This window comes from Melitaea cinxia, chromosome 21 (assembly GCF_905220565.1).
Source record: "Melitaea cinxia chromosome 21, ilMelCinx1.1, whole genome shotgun sequence".
Classification (NCBI taxonomy): Eukaryota; Metazoa; Arthropoda; class Insecta; order Lepidoptera; family Nymphalidae; genus Melitaea; species Melitaea cinxia.
This window is the reverse complement of record NC_059414.1, coordinates 14,370,782-14,375,572: the sequence shown is the minus strand read 5'-3', so window position 1 is coordinate 14,375,572 and position 4,791 is coordinate 14,370,782. Positions and strand designations below refer to the sequence as shown.

Sequence of the window (4,791 nt, the reverse complement as noted above, 5' to 3'; positions counted from 1 at the left end):
CCTCGGAGGACGCACTCGAACACGAAGCGCGCCCTCCCCTCCTTGGGGGGACCGTGCAAGTCGGACGACGAATCCCCCGACCCATCGCCCGCGTGGCCCCCCCCGCGGGCAGGGGGACACCCCCCGCCCGCATTGCGCCTGTGGGTACAATCCCGCGCCGCCCCAGCGCCCCAGGCCTAGCCCGGCGTTGCGCGACACCAGGCACCTAGCCCGGGGCGGACAATGTCAGCCCGACGAAGCCGACAAAGGCCAGGGTGGCCGCAGTCTAGGCCCTCCAGCCGACCGCAGCCTCGGCGCGAGAAAGCGCCCTCGCACGCCTTAGGGCGGGCGAGCGAACCCGCCCACCCCGTCCTCCGCGTGGGGGAAGGAAAAACCGACCCCCACGTCACCGCGCCGTCTCAGCGCCACTCACACCGCCGCGCCTCCGCGCCAACACACCCCCGCTCGCGGGACCACCCCAGTGCTAGACCAGAGCGGGACCCGGAGCGCATCGTCTGGTTTTGGTCCGCGGGGATCCGAAGAAGACCCCTACCGCCCGCAGTCGTGAAACCGCAGGCAGCACTCCCCTATCCGCCATCCGGGGGACGCGCCCAGTAGAAGTCCAGCAACTCCTCCCCTTGGAGCCCAGGTCCCAGACCTAAGTCTGGGGCCTGGGCTCCAAAGGCCTGGGAAAAGAATGAAAAGCCAACGTCACGCGGTGTTCCCAGGCGGTCACCCATCCAAGTACTGACCGCGCCCGACGTTGCTTAACTTCGGTGATCGGACGAGAACCGGTGTATTCAACGTGGTATAGACGTTGGCAAGGCCTGGGAACCTAACCTAACCTAACCTTTTTTTTTTTTTTTTTTTTTTTTTTTTTTTTTTTTTTTTTTTTTTTTTACGTGGGGGAAAATCCTTCATGGACACCCTCGGCGCGGGGACACCGAGGGGAGTCAGACTCTTACTGAATAAAAACCGCCACGTGTGTTCTGCCGTACGCCAATGTGGCGGGATCACAAGGACACATTGTTCTTTCGCAATCCCGCCGGCGCTTGCCCTTGCGGGCCCGTCGCGGAGAGTTTCGCAGCTCTCCGAAAGACGCACTCGAACACAAGAAGTGCGTCTTCCTCCTCTGGGCCGACTAGTGCGGACGACAGATACCCCTTTATCTGTCGCCCGCCAGCCCGGCAAGTGGGGGGTTTAACCCCCACTCCCACACGCTAAGGAGACATTGGCGCAGCCTCCTCAGTTGCCTGACGGCTTTCTCTCCTTTGAGCGGGAGTGGCCACTTTCGCGGCCACTTTCCGATTGGCTTTAGGGGGACGGCAATTCCGTCCCCCCATCACATGCGACGCCGGTCTGCCGGAAGCGGCACAGACCGCGCAATTCGGCGCCTTAGTGCATGTGCGGGCCAAGTGCCCCTCGAGGCCGCACCTGTAGCAGAGTCTGCTACGGTCTACCGCCGAACCTAACCTAACCTTTTTTTTTTTTTTTTTTTTTTTACGTGTGGAAAATCCTTCATGGACACCCTCCGGTTGGGGGGGCTCGGAGGGGAGTCAGACTCTTACTGAACAAAAACCACACGTGTGTTCCGCCTATGCGCTTGTGGCGAGATCGCGAGGACACAAAGCTCTTTCGCGATCCCGCCGGCGCCTGCCCAGACTAGGGCCCGTCGTCGTCGCCGCAAAAGCGACAGCGACCCGAGAGAGGATCCCTTGAACACATAAGATCGCCTCTCTCCGTCCTCCTCAGGATCGTGCGATGCGGTCGATAGATCCCCCGACCTATCGCCCGCTGATCCAAACTACGGGGGCGGCGGCTGCAGGTTGGCCAGGTAGGCCCTGCGCCGCCGACCGCGTCTACCGCGACGAGACGGAAGCGAGTTCGGATCCCGTTCCCGCTCCCGCTCCGCCGCCTCCTTCCGCAGCATCACGGCGCTGCAGAAGGAGGAGACGGCGCTCCAGTTCTCCTCGCTGCCGACCATGGCCGAGACCACGGCCGGCAGCGAGAGATCCGCTCCGATGGCCGCCGACAGGGCGGCGCGCTCTTCGCACCACGCCGGGCAGACCGCGCGCGTGTGCTCCGCCGTGTCCTCGGCGCCGGCGTCGCAATGGTGACATTCCGACGTCGGCTCCCGCCCCAGCGCTCGGCACAGATAGCGACCGAAGCAGCCGTGCCCGGTCAGCATCTGCGCCAAGTGGAACGACATCGCACCGTGTCGCCTATCGACCCAGCCGCGCAGAACGGGCCGAATCGCCGCCACCAGCCCCCGACTCGTAATTACGTTCGGGTCCTCGAGATTCTCCGACCACTTCCGGAAGAGGCCGTCGCGAGCTTCTCTCCTCCATCGCACGACCTCTTGCGGACGAGGCGGTTCCTCCCTCAGGCGCGCTTCCGTCACGCGCCAGAAGACCGACGCGAGAGCTTCGGCCTCCAGTTCCCACGGGGGGCTGCCGGCGAGGAGACACGATGCGGTGTAGGACACCGTGCGGTACGCCCTCGCAGCCCGCAGCGCGATAGCGCGGTGCGGCCTGCGAATCAGCGACACGTTCCGCGCGCAGAGAGCGCCCGCCCAGATCGGAGCGCCATACAACGCCATCGAACGCACGACGCCCACGAAGAGGCGTCTGCATTTGTCGGCGGGCCCTTCTAGGTTGGGCAGTAGACTCCCGAGCGCTCCGGCGGCGGCCAGAAGCTTCGGGGTCAGCCGCCGGAAGTGTTCGTCGAACTTCCAGCGACCGTCGAGAACGATGCCCAGGTACTTCATCGTCGACCCGACGGCGATCGAAGTACCCCCGACGACTATCGACGTCCCGGGCGGAGGAGCGGCCCTCGGCCCGTGAAAGGCCAGGACCTCCGTCTTCTGCAAGGCGACCTCCAGCCCGAGAGCCCGAATCCTGGCCACCACCTGCGCGACGCTGGCCGTGGCGAGGAGGCCCGCCTCGCGGTGCCCGCCGGCGCGAACGGTGACGAGAGTGTCGTCTGCGTAGCAGATGACCGACACTCCCGGCAACGTGGCACCGCGGAGCACCCAGTCGTAGCCGATGTTCCACAGGAGCGGTCCGAGGACCGAACCCTGCGGAACGCCGCACGACATGGACCGCCTCGACAGACCGCCGCCGCCTATCGGGAACTCTACCGCCCTTCCCGCAAAGTAAGCTCCGATGAGCCTACGCAAGTAGCGCGGGATACCGTGGTATCCCATCGCCACCCTCATCGTCTCCCAGGGCAGAGAGTTGAACGCGTTGGTCACGTCCAGCGAGACCGCCCACAACACTCCACCCCGGGAGACCGCCGACTCGGCGAGGTCCCTGAGGTGGGCGATGGCCTCGACGGTCGACCGCCCCCGACGAAATCCATACTGCGCCTCGTGCAATCCCGGGTTCATCGACTCGAGAATTCGAGTCGCCAGGACGCGCTCGAACACCTTACTGATCTCGTCGAGGAGCACGATCGGTCGATAGGCCGAAGGCTGTTCGGCCGACCGTCCGTCCTTCTTCAGCAGGACGAGCCTGCCCGTCTTCCACACCTGGGGAAACCGGCCCTGCTCCAGGCACCTGTCGAACAGGGCCCGAATTCTGCCACCCATGCTACCCGTCGCTAGGCTCAGCACCTTTCCCGGCACGCCGTCCGGGCCCGGGGCGGTGCGCTTAGATTTGAGCCTCGCGACGGCCGCACCGAGCTCCGCCTCGGTCACAGGGGGGATCCCGCTCTCCGCGAGACGCGGCTCCGCGACGCCCATAGCCGGTGGGCTCCACTCGTTCCTATGAGGGAAGAGGGACTCGACTACGCGCTGCAAGATTTGCGGCTGCAGACTCGTGGTCAGAGGGGGTGCCCACGGACGGAGCTTCTTCCGCACCGCCCGGTACGGCCTGCCCCACGGGTCTCTGTCCAGAGTTCGCAGCCACTCGTCCCAGCACGATTCCTTAGCGCGTGCAATGCCCGCCTGCAGCGCTTTGCAGGCGGACCGGTAGGAGTCGTACAGGCCGTCCTCTGCGGCCTGGTCCCTTCTTCGCCTCCGCCTGTAGTTGGTGAATCGGCGGCGCGATCTCACGCAGGCTTCGCGCAAGTCGCGGAGCTCCGGACGCCACCAGTACAAGTGCCGCCTCGGCGGGAACGGCCTCGCCCTCGGCATCGCCGCGTCGCAGATCCGCGCCAGCGATTCGCGGATGCCCTCTGCTTCCTCGTCGACGGAAAGGGCCGGTTCCGAAGGTCGGCGGATCCATTCCTCCACTATCGCAGCCTCCACGGCGATCTCCGCATCCATCCGACTCAGCACCCAGCGCGGGCCGGTGCCGATCGGGACGCTCGAGTCGGACGCGTTCGAACGCGACGAGGAGACGTCGAACCGAATGTACCGGTGGTCGGAGAGGGTCTCGACGTCGGTCAAGACTCTCCAACCCCGGACGCGGTTGTTGAGGTTTCGGGACGCGAAAGTCACGTCCACAATGGACCCACCGCTCCTTCGCACGCAGGTGTTCCTCGTGCCCCGGTTCAGCAACGTGAGGCCCGTTGCCACCGCCCATTCCTCCATGATCGCGCCCCTCGCGTCAGTCGCCGGAGCCCCCCAGGTCACCGACCTGGCGTTGAAGTCGCCGGCGACCAGAACGGCACGGTGCGGCCGCAGAGCGATCGACGCCCCGATCTCCGCGAGCATTGCCTCGAAGTCGGCGAGACTCCGGCTCGGGGGAGCGTACACGCCGATGACGGCCACTCCGTCCATCGTACCGAGTGCGTATCCGCTCCCCCTCCGGACGTCCACGAAGCCCGCAGAGGCCGGAGCGATCACCGCGACCGACCCGTCCAGGCCGC

The 4,791-nt window shown here is 65.6% G+C and overlaps 1 non-coding gene across 1 annotated transcript; it reads right to left on the bottom strand.

The window, feature by feature from the left end:
* Nucleotides 1-682: 682 nt before the first annotated feature.
* On the bottom strand, nt 683-801 carry LOC123664308. The gene has a single exon (XR_006744798.1). It is a non-coding gene; the product is annotated as a 5S ribosomal RNA (ribosomal RNA).
* Nucleotides 802-4,791: the final 3,990 nt, after the last annotated feature.